We start from the raw sequence: 15015 nt of genomic DNA on the forward strand, positions 1-15015 counted from the left end.
AAACATGAAGATTCTCTGACAATCACATTTCCTTTTTGCAACAGTGGGATTTAGCTGGGCTCATAATGATATGTGAAGCTACGTATATGACTGTGTTAATTGAAGTACCAGGGACATGAAATGCTATCCCAAAAGATTTAAAGGTATTCTTTTCTGTGCTTACTAAATTTTAGTCAACAAACTCGATTTTTTTCTTTTGAAATTCATAGATGCTCCTCTTTTTAAATATCACAAATAAAATGTAATGGCTACATAAACTTAAAATGCATAACAAAACTGAGAACAGATATAATATTTTAGGTATGTCCGCATATAATGTTAAAGCATCTACTGTTGTATGTTTCTCTGTCTGTCTGATAAATTGAGGTGACTTGGCTCCCAATGGACCGATTTTGTTGAATTTGGACATTTATTTTTCAAGGAAATATGTATTAAGTTATGAACAATGTTTATGAACGTACTGTAAAAGTAAAAAATATAAGCTGTGTAACTGTGTCAAAATGAATGAAAAAGGAAACACGCTTCCTAGCCATGGCTTGCATACAATGAACAAACCTGTACTCCGGATTTCTGTTACCCTCTATAAACAACCTCACAGCTGCACATTATGACAATTTAATATTTCTGTTAAACTATAATTTATTGGCAAAGCGCAAAATGATGTGCTATCTATCAAAGTCAGATGCAACCAACAATTTTAGCTTGAGACTTAAACAAAGATTTTTAATGACCATTGGGAGCTTATTTGATAAATTTAATAATAAAATAATTTAATAAATTAAATTAGTCACACATCCTCCACAGCTAACAACAAACATTAGAACATAAATCAGTCTAATTTTTTCATTTCTTTCGTTGGTATCTTCTGAGATGACTAGGAAGAATGCATCCAAATGTCCTTTTACCCAGTATACGAGTTGCCAGAGATTTTTGGTCATTGTTTGAGGCAAATCTCAAAGAAATTCTACAGTAAATTTGGGCAATAAAGGCATGCAAACCCCTTTTTCTGGGGTCAGTTTGGCCAATTAAGGGACTATAAATGACAGAATAACAATAGCTTTGGTGTCTCATTTATAAAACTGTGTGTGTTCAAGCTTGAAAATGTGCATACACCAAAAAAAGGAAAATGTGTATGCCAATAAATAAATCCAGTTAATATAACCTGGTGTATACACATTTGTACACAATTTACCCTTAATCATCTTGTAGATGTGCGGACATGAACATGCAGCAAACTCCACTCGGTTGCCACCCTAAAACAACCATATACATATAGACCATGCTAATCAACCTCATATATAATGAACAGATTTACCTGTAAGGTGAGTCAATGGCTACAACAGAGCAGAGAATAATAAAAATAATAATTCTTCACATTTATATGAAGCTTTTCTCACTACTCAAAGCACTCTCCACACAGGAAGGACCTGGGAAGCAAACCCACAATCTCCTTACTGTAAAGTAGCAGTACTACCACTGCTTCAAGTGAGGTGGCAAGGCAAAAAATAAAACTTTTAAGACTGCAATCTAGAAGTTCTATCCCCTAACGTAGAGGCATGAAAAGAACCTTTATTTAGTGGCCTAAGTGTGGTGCAAAAATGTTGAATGAAAACATGTTATCACTTCTGTGAATGCTATGATCACTACCCATCACACCATGCCTAAATTAAAAAAAGGAAAGGTCCAATCTCAGGTGAAGAAGCGGGTCGCTAATTTCCAGCAGAGTATGAGTGCAACAGGAAGAGGAAAAGGCATATCTGCACTCTTTGATTTTAATCTACGAATGGCATCTGTAATTAATAATGCCTTATTATGTGGTATTATGCCAGTGCAGTCCCGATGTCTGTCAGTCTCATTTTCATATCACAGATGACTAGTGCATTAATGTAACTGTTAACGGTTAACAAAAGCAGCATCATTCTCATTAGGTGACCTTATATGAGTGCAGGCCATGGCACCGATTACTATTGCAAATTGTGTTTTTATGTTGACCTGTACTTTCACACCATACGTAAACTAAATGTAGCACCTAATCAGTAGGTTTATGGCTTCCAGAACAGTGTGTACGACAGAGCTGAAGCTTGGCAGCCAGTTCCCTCTGGTAGATGCCTGTTGCCAGAAAGCCAACCATTGTTGAACCTGGATAGTATGAGTGTTCATGCTGCATGTCATCTCCTGGCACATCTTCTGCCTTGGGAAACACACACTTTTATGCAGCATTCAAATGAAAAAGAAACACAACATTGGATTGCCAAATGCATGATTAGCAGCTGCTGTACCCTGTAAAGCACTCATTGCCCTTTGATAAAAGTCTTTAAAGCCAGTTTACTCAACTGTTGTTCTGTTCTGTCTCTGTCCTGTGCAAACTGCATCTGACCTGGTCCCAGGCCCTGCTATGCACCTCTACCTACAGCTGAATCCCCTCAGGGTCACCTACAAGTTCTTTTAAACTCAAGAAAAGGAGCTAGAGAAATGGAGAACTCTGGTTTTGAATAAAGCTTTAGTGCTTTAGTACCAAAATAAAAAATTCTTTGCGCAGACCTGTCCAGTCTGTCTTTTGTGCCACCTTGTAACCCAGGCAATATGAATAGGTATAGCCTAATTTTGGGTCTGTATCATATGCCAATCATTATTATGGGCAAAAAGATATATTCCTGATGGTCCCTAAAAGCTTGTTTTTTCATATATTACTATTTGCACAGTCTTCAAGTAGCACCAACCCAGCCATGTTGTGTCAAACTATTAGGTTATGAATAAGTTTTGGGCATGATAATTAGAGCTTTATCATATGCAGAATCACACTGGTGTTTTTACTTAATACAAGTATTGACAACGAGTGATTCTATTAGTTTAAAACCCTGAGAGGTGACAAGTAGCCTATATAAACTGAGGAAAAACCAAAAAAGTTCTTTAGTGCAAATACACAACACTGACCATCTTAAAAGGCAAATGCAATTGAACCTACACATTGTATTCATCACCTTTGAGGTTTAATATTTGTCAGGTCAAAGCACATTATAATAATGGCTTAGTGATAAGTATTGTTATGCATCATTTAGCTGGTTTGGCTGCATTTACCTACTTTATCAAGGGTGTTGCAATTTCCCATTTTCTCTGAAATGTTGCGCATAAATGGACCAGAGTTGCCTTAAATATATGCAAGTTTTCCCATGAAGTTTCTTTTATAAATCCAGACTTTTTGTGTGGAAAATTGCCTATGTACTTTCAGGCCTCTTTATCTTCATAATGTCACGTCTAGATTTTACATCTTTTTCCTCTTTCAGCTGCTCCTGTTTGGGGTTGCCACAGCGGATCATCTTTTTCCATCTCTTCCTGTCCTCTACATCTTGTTCTGTTACACCCATCACCTGCATGTCTTCGCTCACCACATTCATAAACCTTCTTTTAGGCCTTCCTCTTTTCCTCTTGCCTGGCAGCTCTATCCTTAACATCCTTTTCCCAATTGTGCTTTACTCACTCAGAATATGGAACCAACTTAGAAAGCATTTTAAGATGGAAAATCTTTTATCTGTGGCACCTCTGCAAGAGAACCACCTCTTTCAACTCTTGCAAACATATCCAGTTTTTAATACCTGGAAAAGTTTTGGGACTGAAATGCTCAGAGATCTTTATATAGACAACATATTTGCATCTTTTGAACAATTACGTTCAAAATTCAACCTCCCAGCTACACATTTCTTTCACTATCTTCAAATTAGAAATTTTGTTAAACAGAAATTGCCCTATTTTCCCCACCTCATACCCTCCACAAAGCTGGAAAAAATACTGCTCAGTTTCGAGGAATTAAACACCATTTCCGCTTTATATAAAATCCTATTAGAGTCCCTACCTTTCAAAGATCCAAGAGGACATTGGGAAGAAGATCTCTTAATCAATATATCAGAAAAGGAGTGGAAGGTAGCAAAGTAGAGAATTCACTCGCGCTCCATATGCGCAAAGCATAGAATTATTCAACTAAAAATTATATATCGAGCTCATCTGTCTCGCTTAAAACTGTCCAAAATGTTTCCAGGGCAAGATCCAACCTGCGAATTCTGCAACCAAGCTCCTGCCTCACTGGGTCACATGTTCTGGGCCTGCACCAAACTAACATCATTTTTAAGTGCCTTTCAGACAGCCTTGGTATCACAATTCCTCCTAACCCATTAACAGCTGTGTTCCGTGTTCTTCCAGACGGACTTGAAGTGGAGAAGGACAAGCAAACGGTGATTGCATTCACTACACTTTTGGCACGCAGACTTATTCTGTTAAATTGGAAGAATCCTAACTCTCTTCTGATAAGTCAGTGGGAAACCGATGTTTTATATTATTTGAAATTGGAAAAAATCTAATTCTCAGTTAGAGGATCTGTACAAATTTTTTTCAAAACCTGGCAGGATCTAATCAATATTATTTTAGAATAAGAGAAATAACTATTACCGCATTTAATTCCCTTCTCCATCTCTTATTTACCTATATATTTATTTCTCCCTTTCTTTTGTTTATTGTTTCCTTATTAAAAAGCCCTAAGCAATTCTCCTTTGGCTAAGCTCCCCTTCTCAGGGGTGGGGTTTGATTTGTCTTCAATTTTGTTTGGTTATAAATTGATCCATTTGTATGGAATGATTACAATAAAAATTAATAAATAAAAAAAAAAAACAAAAAAAACATCCTTTTCCCAATATACCCAGCATCTCTCCTCTGCACATGTCCAAACAAGCGCAATCTCGCCTCTCTGACTTTGTCTCACAACTGTCCAACCTGAGTTAACTGTATAATGTACTCATTTCTAATCCTGTCTATCCCGTCACACGCAATGCAAATCTTAGCATCTTTAACTCTGCCACCTCCATCTCTGTCTCCTGCTTTCTGGTCAGTGCCATTGTCTCCAACCCATATAACATAGCTGGTCTCACTACCGTCCTGTAGACCTACCTTCCCTTTCACTCTTGCTGATACCCGTCTGTCACAAATTACTCCTGATACTCTTCTCCACCCATTCCACCCTGCCTGCACTTTCTTTCTCACTTCTCTTCCACAATCCCCGTTATTTTGTACTGTTGATCCCAAGTATTTAAACTCATCCACCTTCACCAACTCTACTCCCTGTATCCTCACTATTCCACTAACCTCCCTCTCATTCACACACATATATTCTGTCTTGATACTACTGACCTTCATTCCTCTCCTCTCTAGAGCATATCTCCACCTCTCTTGGGTCTCCTCAACCTGCTTGCTGCTCCCGCTACAGACCAAATGTCATCAGCAAACATCAAAGTCCACAGGGCCTCCTGTCTAATCTCGTCTGTCAACCTGTCCATCACCATTGCAAATAAGAAAGGGCTTAGAGCTGATACCTGGTGTAATCCCACCTCCATGTTGAATGCATCCATCACTCCTAATGCAGACCTCACCACTGTCACACTTCCCTTGTACATATCCTGTACAACTCTTACACATTTCTTTGCCACTTCCAACTTCCTCATACAAAATCACAACTCCTCTCGAGGTACCCTGTCATATGTTTCCTCTAGGTCCACAAAGACGCAATGCAACTCCTTCTGGCCTTCTCTAAACTTCTCCATCAACACCCTCAGAGCAAACATCGCCTCTATTGTGCTCTTTCCTGGCATGAAACCGTACTGCTGCTCACTAATCATCACCTCCCTTCTTAACCTAGCTTCCACTACTCTTTCCCATAACGTCATGCTGTAGCTCATCAATTTTACCCCCTGTAGTTACTACAGCTCAGCACATCCCCCTTATTCTTAAAAATCGGTACCAATACACTTCTTCTCCACTCTTCAGGCATTCTCTCCCTTTCCAAGATTCCATTAAACAATCTGGTTAAAAACTCCACTGCCACCTCTCTTAAACACCTCCATGCTTCCACAGGTATGTAATCAGGACCAACGGCCTTTCTATTTTTCATCCTCTTCATTGCTGTCCTTACTTCCTCCTTGCTAATCTGTTGCAGTTCCTGATTCATTATCACCACATCATCAAACCTTCTCATTCTCTTCATTCATCAAAGTATCCTTTCCATCTGCTCATCACACCCTCCTCGCTTGTAAGTATATTTCCATCTTTATCCTTTATCACCCTAACCTGCTGCACATCTTTCTCAGCTCTGTCCATCTGTCTAGCCAATCGGCACAGGTCCTTTTCTCCCTCCTTAGTGTCCAGCCTCTCATACAACTCATCATATGCCTTTTCGTTAGACTTCGCCACCTCTCTCTTCACCTTACGCCTTATCTTCTTGTACTCTTGCCATCCTCTTCCTCTATATACTCTTCTGTGCTTCCCCTTTCCACCACCAGGTTTCCTTTTCCTCCTTCCTCTGTCCAGATGTCACACCAAGCACCCTTCTTGCCGTCACTCATACTATTTCTGCTGTAGTTGCCCAGCTATCTGGTAATTCTTCACTGCCACCCAGTGCCTGTTTTACCTCCTCCCTAAACTCAACCTTTCAGTCTTCCTTTTTCAGCTTCCAACATTTGATCCTTGGCTCTGCCTTTACTCTCCTACTCTTCTTGATCTTCAACGTCATCCTACAGACCACCATCCTATGCTGCCTAACTAAATTTTACCCTGCCACCACTTTGCAGTCTTCAATCTCTTTCAGATTTACTCTTCTGCTTAGGATATAATCTACCTGTGTGCATTTTTCTCCACTCTTGTGCTTCACCCTATGTTACTCCCTCTTCTTAAAATATGTATTCACCATATCCATGCCCATCATTTTCACAAATTCCACTATCATCTGAACTTCATCATTCCTCACCTCTTCGTCTCCTCTGTTCCCTTCAACAACATGTCCATTGAAATCTGCTCCAATTACCACTTTCTGTACCTTGGGTACACTGTCCATCACTTCATCCAACTCACTCCAGAAATCTTCTTTCTCATTCACCGCACACACAACTTGCGGGGCATATGCACTAATAACATTCATCATCACACTTCCAATTTCCAACTTCATAACCATTGCTCTGTCTGACACTCTTTTCACCTCCAAAACACTCTTGATACAACGTTCCTTCAAAATAACCCTTACCCCTTTTCTCCTCCCATCCACACCATGATAGAACAATATGAATCCACCTACCCTCCTACCCTCAGTTCTAGTCTCTTTACCTTCCTCCTCTCCTCCTGCCTCCAGACATGTCTCCCACCTCTTCTTCTCCTTCTTCAGGCAACAGTAGCCCAATTTCTGTCAGCACCCGGTTGGCTAACAGTACTGGTGGTGGCTGTTGTTATCCCGGGCCTTTACTGATCAGGTTTTGAAATTTATTTTATATTGTCCATTTATGTTGACTTGGGACCGGCAGGAAGAAACACCCTGGATTGTGCATCCTCTGTGGCTGGGTTAAAAAAAAACAATGAAGAACATGTTTTTGTAAATAGTAGGATTTGCAGAGGAATTTCTTCTTTCCTTTTCTAAATTTGCTCAGAATTGGAGAAAGGGAGAAGGTCGTATTTTTACAAAAATGTACTGATTATTTTTGCCGTTTTTGTGCGGGGTATAATTAGGGAGTGTTTTTATTAATGATACAATACTACATTTGGAAATGGGGATTTCATGATTGCTCTTTTTGTTTGCGCACTCTTAAATAAAAAAAATACTTGTTGAAATCAATGTTGTAGAATATTGTCTAGTTGCTAGTTGTTAGCTCTTCTGTATTTTCAATAAAGTTAGAACTGTAGAAATCCAGAATAAAAGCACTTTGAAAAAATACATTAATGTCTAACCATTCACGTGCCCATCCATCTGTTTTGCAAAATTTTCATGTAGTTTGGGGTTATATGAATTTAAAATTGTAATTGTTTTTTTGTTTTTGAATAAAATTTGTAATATTTTCTGATAATCTTAAAATACCAAATTTAAATATCAAATATCAAAGTCATAAATAATAATTGGACAAAACCTAAAAGTTGCCAAGTATCTTGGAAAATATCAGACTCAGTGTTTATTTTGGAGCTTAAGAGAGAACATGACTCTCTCTCAAACTAAGACCCTGACCACAATATTCTTGTGTGAAGCCCCAGCTAAAATGGATATGAGGAAATGTGTTGATTCTTTAAATCCTTTCTTTCTTTTTCAACAAGTTCTCTCTTTCTTATATATATATATACATATATATATAGCGCCCGGCCCGACACAGATTGACACGGGAGGCACGTGTAAAATAAATAAAACTATTATTTTTTTTCTTCACCTGTGGGCGCACGTCTTCCCCGTGTCCCACAGGCAAATCATTGTCCCAAGCACAGTACAGTACTAAATACACAAATAACCAGACTTTCTCTTTCTCCACCACTCCTCCCTGGCAACCTTGTCCTCTTCCTCCCGATTTTTCCCTTGAGTGGCGGTCACTGGCTCTTTTATGGTTCAAATGGAAGTGCTCCAGGTGCTTGATCACCGAGTTCTGGCTGCACTTCCGGGTGTGATGAATAGGCTGCCCACATGGGCTCAGGAGTCCCAAACACAGCACCCCCTGGCAGTGCCTGCGGGACCCAACAGGGCTGCACCCAATTCCAATTCCCATGCAGCACTGTGGGAAACCGAGGCATCGCTTCAACCCAGGAGGGCAACCATCTAGCGTTCAGAGGGAAGTATTGCACTGTCCAGGGCTGCTCCCCCTGGATATAGTGTGCAGGGGCGTCCCGACTGGGCATGGACCCCGGCCACCTGCCACAACGACTATGCGTGGAATTGTGTGTGTCTGTCCATCCCAGGAAGTGAGAGGTGGAGTTGGGGTAAGGGCTCCTCCTCCGAGGATACACAAGTGAGGCCAGCACGTCGGCAAAACGAAACCTCCAAAGAAAGAGTCACTTGCTTAGCAGCTAATACAGAAGCGAGGTGAGCACATCGGCAAAACTGTATCCCTTTTACTTTTTCCTCCCATCGCTAATACACAAGTGAGGCGAGCACGTTGACAAAACAAAACCTCCAAAGAAAGACAGGTGCTTAGCCGCTAATACACAAATGATGCAAGCATGTCAGCAAAACAAAACCTCCTAGGAGAGAAATGCCCAGAGTAATTCCTTTCAATTACCTGATATCTCTGCATTTCAATGTTTTTTCTGATAATTTCAATAGTTTCTAGGACCCTGTGCTGTACTTACACAGCTAGTAAGTTATATTTTCTCTGCCATGCTTCAGTTTCTAAAGACACTCACTTCAGGCAAACTATTTTTTCTTTTTTTGTAATTTTGTGCATGGAGAACTCATTACTGTTGACTTGCTTTTTGACTGTACTTATTTGTTGATGGGGGATGTGACCTTAGATCTTTTTCTTTGGAGTTTGAAATTTACAGGTGACCCTTTTAGATACTGCCTCGAATGATGGTTCTGCTGCCCGGAGTCAGGTGCTACAGAGCTGAAATATGCAGCGGGTGTGGTCTGTGTCTGCTCCAGTTTATCATTAACTTGTTTAATTTTCTTTTGGTAGCTACAGTACGTGCATGCAGACTTCATTGAATGGGTGGAGAGTGTTCTTTTCTGGGGATTGATGGCTAGTGGATTAGTTTGGGGAGGGGTTTGTAGTGGGAGCCATATAATTGGTTTAGGATGCTTGTTTTTCCACTGTGGAGGGGTCAGAGGAGACATGGATACTCTGGAATTGTTTGTCTAATTAACACTAGAATCACTGAAGCCTACCAAAAATATTTATAATCCCAGGGCCACCTTAAATTCCCTCGCACCTCCTCATCAGCATCTTTGTTTTGCAAATGAGTCAATCAGCACAAACAGCAGGCAGCCTACTCACTCATCCCCCAACAAGGCAGCTGAAGTCACTTTATGTGGGAGTTAGGTGTCTGGAATTGTATAGGATAAATAATATACAGTATCATTATTTGGAACACATACATTTCATGTGTGTTTCATGTCTACAGCAATCTGTGTAAATTTGTACTGACAAGAAACGCTAGACAAGAAATGTTGAACACATAACTAAAACAGAAACTTTTTTCTTGATATAGTAATAAAGACAAAAACTGATGTGAAGTGTATAATGTGTGAAGTTTGAAGTCCAAATATCAAATAAACACTTTCACAAAAGATATAACAAAACAAGTGTGCTTTTATTCAAGAAGATTACCAAAGAAATAGAAAATGTTTAATTTGCATATTACTGGCAATGTGTGAAAACTGAAGCCCACCTATCAATCAATAGATGGTAGACACTTTGCTTCATTGGTGCAGAGGTAAGGAATGCTGTCTCATAATCAAGAGGTTGCTATTTCAATCACAGCTCTTCCTTGCATTTACCATTTTGAATAGTGACCTGCTCTTATTGTTACAACACATTTGATCTAGGTCTGTAACCGCCATGGTTGTGGTACTTGTAAAAGCTAGCGTTGAAGAGATAAAAGCAGACACACAAATGCAGCTCAATTGTTTCTGTTGGTGAGCAAACAGACACCGCAGTGTCTGTAGTGGGTGTTACTTTTCCTCGCACACGGACATTCACATTAACATGTCTTTTGAACTATTTTTTATTAAAGAATCCAAGAATAAAACTGAATAAACAAAATCGTTCAAATTACATGTTGATATGAATGTGCATGTGCAAGGAAAAGTAACATCTTTTACAAGTACCATAAATCTGCACAGGATGTTACAGTCTCACATCAAATGTATGTTTTTGTTATATGATAATAATAATAGCAGCTCACTACTCAAAGAGCTAAATACAGAGAGGACACGAGATTCAAACCTATCACTTCAACCTTGCTAAACAGTTGCTTATTTACTGTGCCATCAGATGAATAACAGAGCAGCATTACCATTGTGACAACTGGTTGACAATGAAACGTGCAAACACACATATGTGAACTTCTTTAATTTTGTATTGACTGATAGTTGGGTTTCAACAACATGTTAACTGAGCAATTTGTTTTTCTTCAGTTTCATTCTTGAATAAAAGCATACTTGTTTTATTACACCTTTTATGAAAGTGTTTCTTGGATATTAGGGCTTCAGTCTTTTCACATCCTATACTCTTCATGTCAAAATTATGTTTTTATTACTATAACATATGAAAATATTTTCCATTTTAGCCATGTGTTCAGCATTTCTTGCCTCGCATTTCCTCTGTCATTCTATATTTACGCAGACCGTTGTAGACATGGAACACACATGAAATGCATGTACAGTAATCCCTCCTCCATCGCGGGGGTTGCGTTCCAGAGCCACCCGCGAAATAGGAAAATCCGCGAAGTAGAAACCATATGTTTATATGGTTATTTTTAGAATGTCATGCTTGGGTCACAGATTTGCGCAGAAACACAGGAGGTTGTAGAGAGACAGGAACGTTATTCAAACACTGCAAACAAACATTTGTCTCTTTTTCAAAAGTTTAAACTGTGCTCCATGACAAGACAGAGATGACAGTTCTGTCTCACAATTAAAAGAATGCAAACATATCTTCCTTTTCAAAGGAGTGCAAAGCAAGCAGTCAAAAAAAAAATCAATACGGCTTTTTGGCTTTTAAGTATGCGAAGCACCGCCGGTACAAAGCTGTTGAAGGCGGCAGCTCACACCCCCTCTGTCAGGAGCAGGAAGAGAGAGAGAGAGAGATAGAGAGAGATACAGAGAGACAGATAAAAAAAATCAATACGTGCCCTTTGAGCTTTTAAGTATGCGAAGCTCCGTGCAGCATGTCCTTCAGGAAGCAGCTGCACACAGCCCCCCTGCTCACACCCCCCTACGTCAGCGCAAGAGAGAGAGAGAGAGAGAGAGAGAGAGAGAGAGAGAGAGAGAAAGTAAGCTGGATAGCTTCTCAGCCATCTGCCAATAGCGTCCCTTGTATGAAATCAACTGGGCAAACCAAATGAGGAAGCATGTACCAGAAATTAAAAGACCTATTGTCCGCAGAAACCCGCGAAGCAGCGAAAAATCCGCGATATATATTTAAATATGCTTACATATAAAATCCGCGATGGAGTGAAGCCGCGAAAGGCGAAGCGCGATATAGCGAGGGATCACTGTATTTCAAATCATGGTATTTCATTACCAATATAATTCCTTATCGCCAGATAAATACTTCAACACAGATTTGAACTGTGAGGATTGCAGCAGGATGATGCCTTCATCTGACTGAATGGGGGGTGGGGGTTGGTAGCAGGTTGCGTTCTGCTAAACTACACATTTGCAAGACAAATGTGGGCTATCAGCACTGGAATATCGAGCTACGAGCTTCTTCAGGTATATTAGGAAAATTTAAGGAGGTGAGGGACAACAAAAAAAAATTGTAAACTTCTGGGATTTTAGTGTTAATATGCTTCTTCTGCATCTCATAACCTTTCTTCATTACAGTTCTCATGGCTAATCTTTGGTGGCCTCTTAGAATGTTCAAGCACTTGGTTTGTGTGCTAAGCATGTTGGTGTTCTTGATTCCTTATAAACAGAGTGGATGTGGTGCTCATTCAGGAAATCAAGCTATTGGCCTAAGATTTACCCGGATTTTCTAACAAACAGTACTTTTTAGCAGCTTCTGCATTAGCCAGCACTAAAAAGCATGGAGTGGTTATTCTGTTCCAGTACAATTTGCAGCCAAATATACTTGACACAGCTTCAGATGATGCCAAGAGATTCAGTTACATGCTAGTTGAATTGGGTGGTAGAAAAATAGTCGTGTGTTGCATTTATTCACAGACACTATACAAGTTTGCATCCTTTATGTACATAACTGCCAAGATTCTGAATCTGAAAGGTTTTGATGTAATTGTTAGCGTGGATGCAAACACCTTTATGAATCCTCAGCTAGACAAAATGACAGTGCCTTTCTCTCAACACATTCCTCAGTCAATTCGCTCGCTATCCAACTTTACCTTAGATCTAAACTTGGCTGATTTTGGGTGTTATATCCCTCTGCAAATTTTGTTTTATTTTTTGCCAGGGTACCATTCTTACTTGAGATTAGATAATATTTTTATTTCTACGTCACTTGCTTCCCTTCCTCTTAACATGTCCTTTGAAATCTACAGTCTCTGAGATCATCACTGTGTGATGATTGAAATTGATCTCCTAATTCCATCAACCAGTGCTGCTTGCTGGAGGTTCAACACATCTCTGCTAAGCAATAAAAAATGTTGTGATACGTTTACCTCAAAGTTTGAGTATTTCATTAATAATAACTCCAGATCAGTTGATGACCCTGTGGTATGTGTGAATGGCTGTAAAAGGGATTATTACTGATCTCATGAACTGGATATGCTAGTAATCTAGCTCGAGAATGCCGGAAAAAAACTAATTGAACCTGAATCTCACTTCTTATCTTTGGAGGAAGTGCTCCCTTGTGCGGCTTGTCTAGAGAATGAGCTTTTTGATTTCAAGCACACACTCTGAATTAAATTGAATTTGAGATTCACCACAATAGGGCTCAACATTATGTATCTGGAGCTAAACCAAGCAAGTTATTGCATTGAGATTATGAAAATCTGTGGCTTGCACAACTATTTCATCTATTAAAAATAAATCCAAAACCTTAAGTAACATTCCTTTAGATATAAACAATAATTTTCCAGAGTTTTACTCTGAATTTACTGAAAGCTTTACATCTTCTCCTTTAGAAATTCTTGCCTTTTTAAATAGATTGTTTCTTCCCATGGTTTCAGCCAACTGTGTTGCTGCACTGGATTCCCAATTACATTATCAGAACTTAATGGGGTTCGAAATTCCTTGAATTCTGGAAAATTGCCAGGGCCAGACAGGTTGCCTCCATGGGTCCATTCTCAGAGATCCCTATCTGTTCTTTCTGGAATCACCCCATTACATGTACAGTTAGGATCATAAATATTTGGACAAAGACAACTTTTTTCTAATTTTGGTTCTGTACAGTACCACAATGAATTTTAAATGAAACAACTCAGATGCAGTTGAAGTGCAGACTTTCAGCTTTAATTCAGTGGGGTGAACAAAAACGATTGCATAAAAATGTGAGGCAACTAAAGCATTTTTTTAACACAAAAAAAAAGTTAGAAAAAAGTTGTCTCTGCCCAAATATTTATGGACCTAACTGTAGATGTTCAACACTGCTATTACTTCCTTCGATCTGATCCCCTCAAATAATTCAGCATTAATTACGTTTATTTCCAAAAAGGGCAAAGCTGCTTTAACTATTGCCAAATCTTCTTGATGCAAAGATGTTTGCAAAGCTCCTCGCACTACATTGGATGAGGGTTATTCATAAATTAATTCACCGTGATCAAACAATTCTTTTTCCACTCCTGTCAGGCACATTTGATGGCTATCAATGCAGAGAAGGCTTTTGACTGAATTAATTGAGATTTTCTAGAAAAAGTATTACACAAAATGGGTTTTGTGCAAACTATATCAAGTTGATCGAAGATATCATACTCCCCTCCATGGTTTCAGTTCTCACCAACTCCACAATCTCTTAGCCCTTTTAGATTCAAAAAGATGTCCATTATCTCCTTTGCTTTTTAATATCTAACTTGAGCCCCTTGATATTGCTGTTCTTAAGTCTGTAACCCTCATTGCAGCTTTTGACTTGTACAATAAATTTATTTACAGTATATGCCGATGACATTTTGCTCTTTTTTGGTAATGTCCCTTCTTTTATGCTTCACATCCTTGGTTTATTTACTTACAAATCCTGACTAAATTTAACTGGGCAAAGTCTGCTCTCCTTGCAATAAACTCCCTAAGGTGCCAGTCAGTTTTTCCATCATACATCCCTCATTAAAAACAAATCTGGGCATCAAAGTCTCCTTTTCTGCAGTTCATGAAGCTGTATTTACCATTATATTTTGGAGTGTTAAGGACTCCCTTTCCTAAAGCCCATGTCTTTCTATTGTCTTTTTGTTCCTTGTTTTAACTTTCATAGTGTCATGCTTCCTCTTATCTCCCCTCATAAAATATTGGTCAGAAGTTAGTCATTTTAGTCTGCCTTTCTATGAAACAGTAAGAGACCTTTCATTAAGCACTCCATTTTGATCAGTGATAAGACTGAGGGCTGGCTGTCTCTTCCAGACCTAGAATTA

This window comes from Erpetoichthys calabaricus, chromosome 12, assembly GCF_900747795.2.
Source record: "Erpetoichthys calabaricus chromosome 12, fErpCal1.3, whole genome shotgun sequence".
NCBI classification, from domain to species: Eukaryota; Metazoa; Chordata; class Cladistia; order Polypteriformes; family Polypteridae; genus Erpetoichthys; species Erpetoichthys calabaricus.